The 16,645-nt window shown below is 45.3% G+C and overlaps 1 protein-coding gene across 1 annotated transcript in view; it reads right to left on the bottom strand.

Annotated features, from left to right (window-relative positions):
• mrc2 (mannose receptor, C-type 2) overlaps positions 1 to 16,645 on the bottom strand; it is a 252,001-nt gene that overhangs the window by 81,108 nt on the left and 154,248 nt on the right. The window lies entirely within an intron of this gene.

Genomic DNA, 16,645 nt, shown 5'->3' with positions numbered 1-16,645 from the left:
GTGAAAACTGCATGACATACAGTACCTTGAGTGTGAAAACTAATACTGCGATCCTGCCAGAAGATTAATCTCCTGCCTTCAGTGCTCACATCCCTCTCTCAATCTGCCAAAGGAGTACCAAAACTAGAATCATAGAATGGTTACAGCACAGATGGAGGCCATTCGGCCTGTCGAGCCCGTGCTGGCTCTCTGCAAGAGCAATCCAGCTAGTCCCACTCCCCCGCCCTTTCCCTGTAACCCTGGAATTTTTTTCCCTTCCTGTACTTATCCAATTCCTTTTTGATGATTGAATCTGCCTCCACCACCCTTTCAGACAGTGCATTCCAGATCATCACCACTCGCTGGATAAAAAAGTTTTTTCTCATGTCGTCTTTGGTTCTTTTGCCAATCACCTTAAACCTGGTTCTTGATCCTTCTGCCAATGGGAACAGTTTCTCTCTATCTACTCTGTCTAGACCCTCCATGATTTTGAACACCTCTATCAAATCTCCTCTCAACCTTCTCTGCTCTGAGGAGAACAACCCCAGCTTCTCCAGTCTATACACGTAACTGAAGTGCCTCATCCCTGGAACTAGGGGCCATAAATATAAGATAGTCACTAATAAATCCAATAGGAAATTCAGGAGAAGCTTATTTGCCCAGAGTGGTTAAAATGTGGAACTCGCTACTACAAGGAGTGGCTGAGGCGAATAACGTAAATGCATTTAAGGGGAAGCTAGATAAACACATGAGGGAGAAAGGAATAGAAGGATATGCTGATAGGGTGAGATGAAGAAGGGTGGGAGGAGGCTCGTGTGGAGCATAAATACTGGCATGGACCTGATGGGACGAATGTCCTGTTTCTATGTAATTCTACGGTCTCTCTGACGCAAGTAAGCATTTCTTGGCCGAGCACCTTCCGACTGCACAGTTAGTCACAGCACTCAGTTCGCTCTCAGTGAGGGTGACGGATGGTTTGATGTACTGTTTACCAGGTTCAGGTTTTCAACTACAGATAATGCAGGATGTGGGCGGTGTTGGGGGGGGTCCATGGAAGGTAGCAAAATAATTGAACAAAGCGGAAATTATAACGTTTAAAAAATATATCATCAGCGATGTGCACCTGACAGCCCAGGCTTGGTCCCCAAGGGATTTTCATCTTGCAGATTGACACCTTCCCTTTAAATCCGAATCCCATTTATAATTACTTTTGCCATAATAGTGGTGACTGGGCAATGCATTGATGTGATATTCCTTTGTCCGCTAACTTAATGCACACGTAAACTTGTTTAGTTTAAAGGGGCATATTCATCCTTGTATTCAAATCCCTCCATGGCATCGTCCCTCGCTCTCTCTGTAACCTCCTCCAGCCTTACAACTCTCTGAGAACTCTGCGTTCCTCCAATTCTGGCCTCTTGTCCACCCTCCACTTCCATTGCCCCACCATTGGTGGCCGTGCTTTTAGCCGCCTAGGTCCTGAGCTCTGGAATTCCCTCCCTAAACCTCTCCACCTCTCCACCACTCTCTCCTCCTTTGAGACCCTCCTTAAAATCTACCTCTTTGACCAAGTTTTTGGTCATCTGTCCTAATGTCTCCTTCTTTGGCTCAGTGTCCATTTTTGTCTGATTGCGCTCCTGTGAAGCTCCTTGGGACGGTTTACTACGTTAAAGGCGCTATATAGATGTAAGTTATTGTTATATATCTTATAGGTAAATATTTTGAGTTAAAATAGCAGACAGAGGAATGTTATACTAATGTGTTAAACAATTATCCACCAACAGTAATTTCTGCCCTTAAAAACTGGACAGAATGGGTTTCATATAAATTAATGGAGAAAAGCAGCATTTCTAAAAAAAAAATCTTAAATATAAATGAGGAATGCACTTACTGGGAGATCGGTTTAAAAAAAAATCCAGACCACTAATGAGTGATGTCTGTGCTCACATTCAGAGCTTCTGATCTCCTCTGTTTGCAAATTCTGAAAGGGACTGATTGTGTGTTACAAAGATAGACATGAATCACTTGGCCTCTCCTAAACTGCAATCGAAGCAGTCTGGGGAAATGGGCAAGGGCTGCCTTTGTGTTTCTATCACTCCCCTGAGGCACCATTGGCGTTCTGAGCTACGGGGCGATTGCCAGGAGATCACACTCTCGGGTACGTTTTACTTTCCAATCGCACGGGTACAAAGGATCACAGCGAACAGCAAGGTCAAAAGGTCGGTGGAATTGTTCCTTTGCAGATGTGAGGCCTGCCAGCCCGGGAACACTCACCGTCTGACTTCACCTCAGAAGCCGGCCGCAGGTCCTAACCCCAACACCAGCTCACAGGGTCCAACTCCTCTTATTGTGCTAAGGATTACAATCTGTGAAATCGGGGTTAAAAGCCCAAGGAGGGAGGTGGGGGGGGGGGTCGGAGAGGAATTCTCCACATTTTTCCTCCCCGGAATTCTTTTATATGTTTTTTTTTGCTAGGAGATTCCATGGCTGCTGGGTGGGGGGGGGGGGGGCGGGGGGGGGGGGGGGCGGGGGGAGTGTCTAGTTGGGAGGCTCCAGGCATCGCGAGTGTGGGGCAGGCTCGATGGACCAGTTGGTCTTTTCCTGCCCGTCATTTTCGTATGTAAACAGGAAATGTGGTCAGGAATTGAAGCCTTGCAAGCTGGAAACTCTTGTTTATAGATTTGGGAGTTTGCACGAAAGGCACTCCTGGAGTTGTCCAGTGGGATGGTATGAAGCTGCAGTAACGCATTTTGCCTTGAGGTAGGAGGATACGGATGAGTGCAGACACTCACCGTGGCGACTTCCCAATCTCAGCCAGGCCACGTCGGGGGTGTTGCTGAGCAGACGGCACATGGATAAATCAGAGGCTGCAAAAATCTACAGGGATGAGGGACTTCAGTTATGTGGAGAGACTGGAGAAGCTGGGGTTGTTCTCCTTAGAGCAGAGAAGGTCAAGGGGAGATTTAATAGAGGTGTTCAAAATTATATGGGGTTTTGATAGTGTAAATAAGGAGGAACTGTTTTCACTGGCAGGAGGGTCAGTAACCAAAGGTCACAGATTTAAGGTAATTGGCAAAAGAACCAGAGGGGAAATTAGGAGAATTTTTTTTACGCAGCGAGTTGTTATGATCTGGAATGCACTGCCTGAAAGGGCGGTGGAAGCAGATTCAATAGTAACTTTCAAAAGGGAATTGGATAAATACTTGAAAAGGAAATATTTGCAGGGCTATGGGGAAAGAAGAGAAGTGGGACTAATTGGATAGCTCTTTCAGAGCCGGCACAGGCACGATGGGGCGAATGGCCTCCTCCTGTGCTGCTGCTCCTGCCTACTTTCCAGTGACAGCTGGCGAGGGCATCCGGGGATTAGAAGACATCCACGGTGAGAAAACTTGCTCTCCGTGAGGTACAGTCACTTGGGAAAGGTACCAGAGAACCAGACCCCAGTGTGAGTCACTGCCAGGAGAGCAGTGATGAAAGGAAAAAATTTGGGGAGAAAGCAAGGGAGTGGGACTAATTGGATAGCTCTTTCAAAGGGCCGGCACGGGCAAGATGGACCGAATGGGCTCCTTATGTGCTGTATTATTCTATGACAGAGGACAGTGATTGGATGGTGATTAGTACATGGGACCCAAAGAGGAGAATAAAACAATGGAAAGGGGGTGGATTGAAAAAATAACTATTTATAGCTATAGTCAGGAGACCCCACCTCGTCAGAAAATTTCCTCATGGCGATTATGTTTGAGGTATCATCCAAAGTTTTTCACCATGACAACGCGATGGGTTTCACCTCACTCTTTAATATTCCACACAGCCTCCTGTCAACACACCAGGATTGTCTGGCCACCACCCTCGCTGGCAGGCTGTCACTGCTTTCTCTTCTCATACTGCAACCAGCTTCTCCGTTGCTCTGGTGCTGGCTTGATTTATCGCACCAAGTCCCGTTCACCCATCACCCTCTGCTCGCTGACCTTCTTTGGCTCGCGGTCCGGCAACATCTCGATTTAAAAATTCTCATCCTTGTTTTCAGAATCCCTCCTTGTTCTTGCCCCTCCCTATCGCTGTAACCTCCTCCAGCCCTACAACCCTCCGAGGTCTCTGCGCTCTTCCAATTCTGGCCTCTTGCGCATCCCCAATTTTCATCGGTCCACCATTTGCGGTCGTGCCTTCAGCTGCCTAGGCCCTGAGCTCAGGAATTCCCTCCCTAAACCTCTCCACCTCTCTACCTCTCTCTCCTCCTTTAAGATGCTCCTTAAAACTTACCTCTTTGATCAAGCTTTTGGTCACCTGTTCTAATATCTCCTTATGTGGCTCGGTGTCAAATACTGTTTGATAACGTTCCTGTGAAGCACCTTGTTTTGCTACATTAAAGGCGCTATACAAATGCAAGTTGCTGTTATAGCAACTGAACGCGCAAGGCCTTCGACGAGATCGTAACAAACCAAGAGACTAAGGGAAGGCCTTATGAGGCACCAGGTGGTCCTGCTGGTAGCTCACAGTTGATCTGAGAAGATTCTGAACTCACCGACACCAATGATATGAAGTTCACAATTACTCCACATACTGAAGCAAGTCCTCGTTGCTGAGGAAATAGAGGATGCAACAGAGCAACATGGAAGAGGACAATAAATTAGACAACCTTTGAAAGTAATGGGCTTAAAGGGGCGTTTCCTTCACATTTGGCAAATTATTTTGTGCTTCCGGAGGGAAAGGCTGTAATTCAAGTTCCACGATGAATGTCACACGGAAGCGATACAATGACATGGTTTAATGAAATTTATAACATGACTACATATTTTCACAAACTAATCGAAGATGGTTTGACAGACACATTCTCACAAAGATAGAGCTCCTTTGTCCCCCCTCCAATCTTCTCCCCATCTCTCCTCAAGGTAGTCACGCATGCAGGGCATAGTTTCAAAGGTACCAACAGCCATCTGGTACCTTAGCCAAGTGGTAGCCCCCAGGTGCAAGCTCCCCGTGGGCAAGCCCAGACGGTAACTGTCAGCAGGCTATTCAGGGAGATTTTAATTACCTACTTATTGATTGGGACAAAGAGGGGGTAAATGGAAAAAAGGGAAAGAAGTCCCCAAAATGTGTACAGGACTCCTTCCTCGAGCAGTATGTCAGTAAGTCAACAAGAGCGGACTCTTTGCTAGATCTGGTTATGGGTAATGAAATAAATCAGATAGATGAGCTAAACGTGGGTAATGACCACAATATTATACGGTTTAGGATCCAACTAGAAAAAGAAAATGTCAGTACAAAACTAAACCACCAGAATGGCAGATTTTAGAAAGATGAGCGAGCTAGCTGAGGTGAGGTGACAGAAGAAATAAACACATCGCACTATAGAGGAACAGCGGGATGTTTTTTAAAAAAGAGATTTCAAAGATGCAGAATAAGTAAGTTCCATTAAAAAAGGAAACTACTAATAGTTTCAGACTGCCTTGAATAAATAGAGATTAGAAACCAAATAAAATAGAAGACCTGCATTTATATAGTGCCTTTTATGGCCACAGGATGTCCCACAGCTAATTCATTATTTCTGAAGTACAGTCACTGTTGTAATGTAGAAAACGCTGCAGCCAATTTGCGCACAGCAAGATCCCACAAACAGCAATGAGATAAATGACCAGATAATCTGTTTTAGGTGTTGGCTGAGGGATAAATATCGGCCAGAACACCTGGAGAACTCCCCTGTTCTTCTTTAAATAGCGATCTTTTAAATCCACCCGAGAGGCGAGACATGGCCTCGGTTTAACGTCTTATCCAAAAGATGGCACCTCCGACAGTGCAGCACTCCCTCAGCACTGCACTGAAGTGTCAGCCTGGATTATGAGCTCAAGTCCCGGGAGTGAGACTTGAACCATGAACTGCTGACCTAGAGGTGAGAATGCCACACATTGAGCCAATATTTCTAATTAAGTAGGACCAGTGGACATAAATTCAATTTAGTTGAAAGAAATTTGGAAAACAATTTGAGGAAAAACTATTTTATTCAAAAGAGTGATAAATATTTAGTACGATCTACCAGGTGGGATGTGGAGATGAGCTGCCAGGAGCTAAACGGCCTTTTCTTGTCTGTGACCGAAGGTTTGTGAATAAGCGGCTTGATTTTTTTTGTTACAAAACTGTGAGACAGTTGGACAGAGGTCAGATGATATATTTATAAAAGCAAGCAACCACTCGGCTATCTCCTCCATGCCTGGCGTACCCTCAACTTGGGTCCCTGCGCCCGATCGCTATCAAACGCCACCTTCTGGAAAATATGGCCACGTGGACGTCGTGTCTCCTGATCTGGCTTCGATCGCTCAATGGGATCGGAGAGGAACGCTCCAGATTTTATTTTCCCTTTTTGACCTTGGCTTTTTTTCTGGATTTTTTGCCTCTCCCTGGAGATTACATGACTGTGGGGGGGGGAGGGGCACGGTGTAGGAAGTGTCTAGTCATGATGCTCTTGGCATCATGAGTGTGGGGCAGGCTTGGTGGGCCAGGTGGTTCTTTTCCTGCCCCTCAATTTCGTATGAGGCAGAACAGGAACAGGTTCGGCCGTGACGTCTCACACGGTTGAATAGCCTACCGACACTCACTCTGAAGGCTCACTGGTGAAGATTGGTCACTTATGAAAGAGCAGTTGGTGCCTGTGAAATTGTGCCCAGCACAGGTCAGCGCGTTGAGAGGACGAGGGAGACACTGTGTGGGTCTCACATAGCCACCAGTGATCAGAAAGTAAACGTGCAGCGATTCGCTGAAGTCAGCAGCTGCAGCACTCGGTAGAGAAACCAGTCTTTCAAACCGCTGGCCACACAGACGTCCGGCGGGTTTACCACCGAGCTGCAGCCGGCTCGTCGCAAACGGCCACTCGGCTCGATACTGAGAGCAGCTGCTGACTCATTTTTTTGGGGGGGATACAGAAAGCCTCCTGTCTGAGCGTCCAGGTTACTGCGAGCGGGTTTAATCAGAGAGTAGCGGAAGGTAAAGGATCCTGTGGCTTGCGTGCTGGCTGCCTCTGAGCTCACCTCCGCACGCAGACCGACCATCTGGACTGGAAGGGAAGCCAGATTCTGATGCAATATTCAGCAGTGCTCTGGGTCAGAGGGATTTCTGCTGAAATACTGAACAGCTCAGTGATCCTGAAAAACAGTGATTACAGAGAACAGACGGAGCAACTCTGACTCGAAATAACTGGAAACAATTGCACTGATGACCAGTACGATAATCTCAATCATTATAACCAGATCACTCATTAATAAACCAGGTTTTACAGTCCGGTTCTCATGGAAAAGCGTGGGCAACAACTAGTAATTTATTCTTTAAACTGGAAGTTTGTCATTTGGGACTATTTACACAACGTTGATTCATTTTGGTTTCTTTTGTGAACTGGTTTGAGTTGAGTTGGCGTAACCTGAAAAACTGCTGCTCACTCACTCGTACACTGACATGTTACTTAGCCAGAGGCTGCACACAATTCCTTCTGACTGGGCCAATCTCCAGAGCGCTGTCTGGATCTGAGACAGACCAAGTTGTCATCGCTGTCTGGTGCCAGTAAGTAGACTGGGAGGAAGTATGAAATTGAACGTATGACGAACCTTTGTGAATCTCTGCGGACAGTCCTGGTAAACACTGAAGCTGGTGAGAATCAGTACATTTGCCCATAACAACAACTTGCGCGGCGAAAACATCCCAAGGAGCTTCACAGGAGTATTATCAGAAAAATTTGACAAAAAAAGTCTTGTATTTATCTGCTCTAACTCATGTTTCAGAAACATCTCACAGTGCTTGACAACAACAACAGCTACTTGCATTTATATAGCGCCTTTAATGTCGTAAAACGTCCCAAGGCGCTTCACAGGCTCAAATTTTCAAACAAAATTTGATTCCGAGCCACATTAGGAGATATTAGGACCTCACAGAGGTAGGTGTTAAGGAGCGTCTTAAAGAAGGAGAGAGGGGTGGAGAGATGGAGAGGTTTAGGGAGGGAATTCCAGAGCTTAGGGCCTAGGCAGCTGAAGGCACGGCCGCCAATGGTGGGCGATGGAAATCGGGAATGCACAAAGGGCCAGAATTGGAGGAGCGCAGAGATCTTGGAGGGTTGTAGTGCTGGAGGAGATTACAGAGCTAGGGAGGGGCGAGGCTATGGAGGGATTAGAAAACAAGGATGAGAATTTTAAATTTGAGGCGTTGCTGGACCTGGAACCAATGTAGGTCAACGAGCCCATGGATCTTCCTCAGTATCACAGCCCAGAAAGGTTGCACAACCTATAGACATGGTCAGAATATGTGTAGTAGTCTGAGAGCTCCCCTCAGCCCGTATCAGGCAATGCGGGTTCTATCTCCAAGGCTCCAGTTGCTTCTCCCAGTTTATTGGTAATGGATAGTCTTTGGATAGCATTGCAGCTGGACATATGCCTTCCTAGTTCCGGTTATCAGCCTGGCTCAGATTCAGAAGGTCGTGGGTTCAATAGTCACTTCAGAGAGACGAGCACTTCCTCAGGACATCCTATTTTGATTTACAACCGGTGGGTTACATGAAAACCATGATCCGTTGCAACATGACACCAGGATAGACCAATAATAAGGAAGGAAATTGCATCTATATAGCACCTTTCACCTCAGGACTTCCCGATGACAGCCAATTAATTAATTTTGAAATGTAGACTGTTGTTATGTAGGCAAACATGGCAGCCAAGTGGTACACAGCAAGATCCCACAAACAGAAAAATTATAAGTTAATCAGTTTTTGGTGGTGTTGGTTAAGGGATAAATATTGGCCAGGACACTGAGGGATTCCCAGCTCTTCTTAGAATAGTGCCGTGGAATTTTATACGGCCACCTGAACAGGTAGACAAAGCCTCAGTTTAAGGTCTCATTCAAAAGATGGCTCCTATAGCAGTGCAGCACTCCCTCAGTACTGCACTGGAACGTCAGCCTAGATTATTGGCTCAGATATTGGATGGGAGAATAAACAATTGGGAATTGAAACATCAGCCTGAGGGGTACGGAATTGGAAACCAAGAAATCGGAACCAGAAGAGAGGGCTTTCTGTAAGTAAGTAGAGCAGACAAACACCGACTCCCACAATCTCCCCAAAACTCCCATCACATTTCAGACATCACACTTCAAACTGTCAAGTGTAAGAAAACTAGTCAATCCCTGCTGGTTTTTCTGGCCTTTATAACTTGAGCTCTCCACAGGTGGAAGAACCAAGAATTTATAAGCAACTGTCAACCTACAAAAACAACTTTAGTCAACAAGTAGCCTCTAAAAGACCGCAGGGACCAATGGATTTCAAACTTTTCTGCAAATACTGAAACGTTCCAGGGGACCCCCTGCAAATATCAATAGGCTCCCAGGAACTCCTACAAATTCAGACACACTCCCAGGAACCCTCAGTCTTAATTTCCAAAAGACAGTGTCAGCTACCCAAAGAAAAAGAGTGCAGGAAATGTTTTTTTAATATAATAGTATACAGCAACAGAAATAATGTTAGTAAGTCAACAAATACAGAAAAAATGCAAGATAGAAATCTGATAGGACATAGGAACAGGAGTAGGCCATTCAGCCCCTCGAGCATATTCTGCCATTCAATTAGATCATGGCTGATCTGTATCTTATCTCCATCTATCTGCCTTGGTTCCATAACCCTTAATACCTTTGCCTAACAAAAATCTATCAATCTCAGTTTTCAGATAGCCTCAAGGACCCCCTCACAGACCCCCTCCTTCCCCTGGGGTTCAGGGAGCACTCGTCCACAGGGAGTCCCCGAGCGACAGCCTTAAAGGCACAGACCAGGTTAAATGTGGTTGCATCTTAGTGGAGGAAACATCAAAGCTGTGTTCTAGATCCCAGTACCATGAGCAATGCCAGGGGAGATCGGCTAGTTACAATAAATATTGAGCTCTTAAAAAAAAATTCTTCTGATAGTCAAATTGGAGCTCTCACCTTGCCTTCCACCTCAGCGTGTGATGTGGTTTGCCTTTGATACAATTTTGGAGAGTTGGGTTGATGGCAAGAACAAAGGCGTTTAGGCACCAGCTGTAACAGCCTTCAGTAAGTGAGGAAAACAAAGATAGTTTTGTCTGTGATCTCCATATCCGTCACGTTCTGTGTCTAAACATACCCACAGCCCATTGATTAGAATCCCTTGTAATTACTACTCAGTGAATTCCTCGTGCCTGAAGGGATCGGGGCGGGGGAGGGGGGGAGTGGGCGGGGCAGAAAAATGACAATCACGAGAGTTTGAATCACATAGAATCATAGAATCATAGAAGTTTACAACATGGAAACAGGCCCTTCGGCCCAACATGTCCATGTCGCCCAGTTTATACCACTAAGCTAGTCCCAATTGCCTGCACTTGGCCCATATCCCTCTATACCCATCTTACCCATGTAACTGTCCAAATGCTTTTTAAAAGACAAAATTGTACCCGCCTCTACTACTGCCTCTGGCAGCTCGTTCCAGACACTCACCACCCTTTGAGTGAAAAAATTGCCCCTCTGGACCCTTTTGTATCTCTCCCCTCTCACCTTAAATCTATGTCCCCTCGTTATAGACTCCCCTACCTTTGGGAAAAGATTTTGACTATCTACCTTATCTATGCCCCTCATTATTTTATAGACTTGTATAAGATCACCCCATCAACCTCCTACTCTCCAGGGAAAAAAGTCCCAGTCTATCTAACCTCTCCCTATAAGTCAAACCATTAAGTCCCGGCAGCATCCCAGTAAATCTTTTCTGCACTCTTTCTAGTTTCATAATATCCTTTCTATAATAGGGTGACCAGAACTGTACACAGTATTCCAAGTGTGGCCTAACTAATGTCTTGTACAACTTCAACAAGACATCCCAACTCCTGTATTCAATGTTCTGACCAATGAAACCAAGCAAGCTGAATGCCTTCTTCACCACCCTATCCACCTGTGACTCCACTTTCAAGGAGCTATGAACCTGTACTCCTAGATCTCTTTGTTCTATAACTCTCCCCAACGCCCTACCATTAACGGAGTAGGTCCTGGCCCGATTCGATCTACCAAAATGCATCACCTCACATTTATCTAAATTAAACTCCATCTGCCATTCATCGGCCCACTGGCCCAATTTATCAAGATCCCGTTGCAATCCTAGGAGCATTTGTTGATATACTCAGAAAATTAATGCACAGAAGGAGGCCATTCGGCCCATCAAGTCCGTGCCAGCCGAAAATGAGCCACCCAGCCTAATCCCACTTTCCAGCACTTGGTCTGTAGCCCGATCGAGGGGTTGGGGTTGAAGTTATTCCAAATCTTTGGAATCAGAGTGCAACCAATGCAAAACCTGCAATTCACTGAAAAATTACAATCTGCAAAAGAACATTGTACATGGTGCTAACACGGCTGATATCTCACAAACCTATCTCACTAAAGTGCATCCATCCTAAGGCAAGACCTGGTTCTAAATGATTCAAAGTTATCCAGAAAATTAACCCTCTCGTGAGCCAGATTGAGCAAAAAAACTGTTTTCAGAATAATACCAAGGCATGGCTGTTACCTAAGAAATCATGGAAGAAGCACAGGCCTCTCAGCCTATCAATAGGCAGGAGAGTAAATTTTACAAGTAAGTACATCAAGTGCGGATCCTCGCCCCTCCTCCCTCAGCGTGTATCGGGAATTCTCCCACAATTTTTCCGTCCAGTAATTGTAACATCTATCCTCATGTACAGTCTACATTCCTGCACTCTACCACACAGAGCTAATCCTTGCTTTGCATTAAAACGCCCTGATCCCCATAGGTTAACAAGCAAAATTCAAAAATATTCATCCATCCATCCTCACAGGAACCATTGTCTCTCATGGACCTTTTCATCAGCCAGGTACATACCCATCCCTAGAACCTCTGACTGTACTGTCAGCCTTTGGCTCTGGTAGCATTCTTGTCTCTGAGTCAGAAAATGGTGGGTTCAAGCCCCACTCCAGGATTTGAGCAACTAATTTCAGCTGACACTCCAGTGCAGTTCTGGGGGAGTGCTGCACTGTCGGAGGTGCCGTCTTTCAGATGAGTTGTTAAACTGAGGCCCCATCTGCCCTCTCAGGTGGATGTTAAAGAACCCATGGCACTATTCGATGAAGAGCAGGAGAGTTTGCCCCGGTGCCCTGGACAATATTTATACCTCAACCAACACCTAAAAAACAGATTATCTGGTCATCTATCTCATTGCTGTTTGGAGAACCTTGCTATGTTCAAATCGGCTGTCATGTTTCCTTATCTTACAACAATAGTAGTTTACAGGCTGTGAAGCACTTTGGGACATCCTGAGATCATGAAAGACGCTATATAAATGCAAATCCTTTCTTTTTTTCTTTCTATCCAGCTCCTTTTTTTGTGAGTTAATGGACTCAGCCTCAATTGTTGTTGCTGACCGTCTGTCCCATGTCCCATTCCTTTAGTTTTTTTTTGTTTCTAAGGCCCTGAAATTGCACTGTGGAATCGCTTTAATTTAAACAGGTTAACATTTCCACTGCGAAATTACAGACGAACGCGTTAAATGTTTGTCTACCGGTATCCCACAGCTTATTCTCAGGCCTTAAGTTACTTCAGAACCTTGCCCTTTTCTGGTAAATACTAAGACTTAACTTTTCAACTCTGATACAACTCTTATTGAATTGGGTCCATTCTAGTCACCCAATGTTACACATTCTGAAGTGACATTGCTTATCATTAGTATAGTAGTTCAAATGTAAATATTATACTGTCTAAACCTCCTGTTAACTAATCTCCATCACCTGCCTCCCAAACCAGTTATTTTAGACTTGAGGACAGGCCAAATTGCAGAATACTACACTTAAAATGGCCACTGATGTCTCAATTTCTGGAACCATGTTAACTGTCATTTATTTCTGTGTTTGACAGGCACCCTTTTATCTCTCTCTCCTCCCCCCTCTGCTCTCCCACAGCTCTGCTTCATGTCCTGCTGTTGGGATTGCTAGAAAAATCCAATACGGAATTACGTAACAGGCTGTTTGGCTGATCATTCCCAACTCATGGCAGCTCCCACCTGCCTGCCAAAGTCAAACGCAGCATCTCTCAGCAAGAGTGGGGAAGCGCAGGAAACAAGGACAGGTGGCAGAGATCAGCATAAATTGAAGTTTGGGAGCCCAGTGAGGAGGGCATTGGAAAAAGAAAGAACTTGCATTTATATAGCGCCTTTCATGTCCTCAAGACGTCTCAAAGTACTTTCCAGCCAAAGAAGTTTTTTTGAAGTGTAGATCCCACAAATAGCAATGAGATAAGTGTCCGGATAATCTGTTTTGGTGGCTTTGGTTGCGGTATAAATATTGGCCAGGCTAGCAGGAGAACTCGCCTGCTCTTCTTCGAATAACACCCTGGGATCTTTTATGTCCGCCTGAACAGGTAGACAGGATCTCAGTTCAAAGTCTTCTCCAAACAATGGCATCTCCGACAGTGCAGCACTCCCTCGGTAATGCAATGAAATTGTCAGCCTAGATAAAAAGTGCTTGAGTCTCTAGAGTGAGGCTTGAACCCACAACCTTCTGACTCAGAAGCAAGAGTGCTACCACTGAGCCAGGCTAACACTTAAAGGGCATGAACAAGGGTTCCAGTGACCGATGGAGATGGGTAATGTTATGAGTAGCCTTGTGATGGACCGGATGTGGGGTCGGAGAATCGGGCAGGACCGAGGTTCCACACCAAGAGGTTGAACTTGAGTGGGAAACCAGGAAGGGGGGATGGGATTATGGGCCAAGGCACAGAGTTTATGGCAGGGGTCAAATAGGATAGTTTCGGTCTTGTCATTGTTGAGCTATGAATTCTGTAAGTCAGGTCAGCGCAGCAATAGACGTGGACTTAAGAGTAGCGGTAGAGAGATAAAGCTGGGCATCGTCAGCATACATATGAAAGCTGACCCCATGCTTATGAGTGGTGGCGTCGAGTAGGGTGAGGAGGGATAGCGTACGATGGTTAGAGTGACAGAAGATCATGAATGACTTTGACCAGTCTGATCTTAGTGCTGTGAGTGACACAGAAACCAGATGGTAAGGGCTGGAACAGGGAGTGGTGCGAGAGGTAGGTAGCCAATGGGTAGTGATAACATGTTCCAGAAGCTTGGAGAGGTTGAGATTGAGCAGAAGCTGGAGAGGATAGCGGTGATGGAAGGGAGGCTTTTATTAAGAGTTGGATCGTTATTTGCTTTGAGTCTTATGAGAGGGAGCAGTTTCTGATGTCGGCGAGCATTCGGCACCCAGAAGGAGAAGTCCTGTGGCCAGGAGCTGAGTCGGGAGAGGGCCTAGGACATACAAAGTGAGTCTCATGGAAGTGATGAGTCTGGTGAGGGCTGGGGTGGACATAGAGAAATGATAGTGTGTTGTGTAATTAGAACAATGGTAGATGGTGAACTAAAGTGCCAGGAAGGTCGGGGGAGCTGAAGGAGACTGGAGCAGCTGAGCAAAATCTCAGCTTTGCTACTTTTGTCCTACAGAAAAGGACTCTTCTTAGCATCCTGAAAAATGTCCACTGTGAAAGCTACAATACTAAATGGAAATATCTCATTCAAAGGTGCCAAAACCAGGTAAAACAACCCATGCAGCGATGGGGGGAAAGAGAGAAGTAGAAGCTGACCTAGAATGGTACCAGGGATGAGGGACTTCAGCTATGTGGTGAGACCAGAAAAGTTGGGATTGTTCTCCTTAGAGCAGAGAAGGTTAAGGGAAGATTTAATAGAGGTGATCAAAATTATGAGTGGTTTTGACAGAGTAGATAGAGAGAAACTGTTCCCACTGGCAGGAAGGTTAGTAACCAGAGGACACAGATGTAAAATAATTGGTAAAAGAGCCAGAGGGGAGATGAGAAGAATTTTTTTTTTTACGCAGCGAGTTGTTATGATCTGGAATGCACTGCCCGAAAGGGTGGTGGGAACAAATTCAATAATAACTTTCGAAAGGGAATTGGATAAATACTTGAAAAGGAAAAATCTGCAGGGCTACGGGGAAAGAGCAGGGGCTAATCGGATAACTCTTTCAAAGAGCCGGCACAGCCATGAGGGGCTGAATGGCCTCCTTCTGTGTTGTATGATTCAATGACCTTTAAGCACTCCTGTCCCATTTCAAACCGAGGCCGTCCCCCAGTTTAATGAGACACTCATGGCCACCACTGCAGCCTGTCACCTGCCTTTGGCAGGACGTTACGTTTGCTGAACATCAAATAGTCTCCAGATTCATTAAAAATAGCTAGAATGGCAAACCATTTTTCTGGCAGTTATTGTCCTGCTGCAATTTGAATGCTTGAGCTGGATTGACGTCAAATTTCTGCACGTTTTATTTCACCATGAGGGTCATGGCTTGATGTTCAGTCCATCTTATCTTGTTTGGCGCTTCGACAGAGCTGTCAACTTACCTAAAGCAGCAGCTGAGTTTCATTTTACATTAAGAATTACAGCATATCAAGAGCAATCCTACACTCCCAATACATGCAAGAGGGAACCTGCATTCATAGGATCACAGGTATTTCTAGACGAAGAAAGACCATGGTCCATCTAGTTCGCCTTCTACCATCCTGGTAATCGCATGATACAATGATGATAGAGTTGTTGACTAATCATAGCAATCGATCTCTACCAATGAGTCTACAACAGACCCAGACATGAGGTGAGGAAACCCCCAGTGGTGGAGAGCTTTGGGAACCATAGGTCCAAAGACACCTGTTCCTCCCAAGTATTCTACACTTATCACATGTCAAATTACTCATATACCATATCACAAAATGTTATTTTCTGAAAGGAATCTTTCTGATTTGCATTTGAATGAATCGATACAAACTGTTTCCACCGTCTCCCTAGGGAACCTGTTCCATAGATTGACCATTCACTCATTGAAATATTGTTTCCACAGATTAGTTTTGAATTTACCCAATCCAATGGGTCAATAAGGATTCTGCATTCTCAGTGCAGCAGATCCAGAGGGATTCTGTACTCCCGATAAACCAGACCAAGATGGGTCCTGCACTCCTAATACAGTGGACCAAAAGCAGAAAAAGTGGGATCCTGTACGCCTAACACAATGGGTCATGAGTGATCCAGCACCCCCATGTAACAGATGAGCAGGGACTCTCTAATCTCAGTTGAAGGGTTCTGAGGAATCCTATATTTCTATTGCAGTGGATGAGGAGGGGTTCTGTGCTCCCAATACAACAGATCAGATGGGATCCTATGTGCCCAATACATTGGATCAGAAGTGATCCTATATGCCTATTACAATAGATCAGATGAGATCCAGAGCTGCCAGCTCAATGGTTCAGATGGGATCCTATATGTCCAATACCATGGATCAGATGGAATCCTGTGATCCCAATACAAAAGATCAGCTAAAATCCTATGTGCCAAATACAATGGATCAGATGGGATCCTGTGCTCCAACAATGGATCAGATGGGATCCTGTGGTCCCAACACAATGGATCAGATGGGATCCTATGGTCCCAACACAATGGATCAGATGGGATCCTGTGGTCCCAACACAATGGATCAGATGGGATGTTATATGTCAAGTATCATAGATCAAGAGGTTTTGTTTGGAGGTGGAGCAAATTGCTTCTAACTCTGGATTCTATTAACTCAACTTATATTCTCACTTTAGTCACATTTCTCCTCAGAAAACTTCCCACCCATTGATTCACATGCCATA

This window comes from Heptranchias perlo, chromosome 30 (assembly GCF_035084215.1).
Source record: "Heptranchias perlo isolate sHepPer1 chromosome 30, sHepPer1.hap1, whole genome shotgun sequence".
In the NCBI taxonomy this organism is placed as follows: Eukaryota; Metazoa; Chordata; class Chondrichthyes; order Hexanchiformes; family Hexanchidae; genus Heptranchias; species Heptranchias perlo.
The sequence above is the reverse complement of the archived record's forward strand: the minus strand, read 5'-3'. Positions and strand labels throughout refer to the sequence as shown.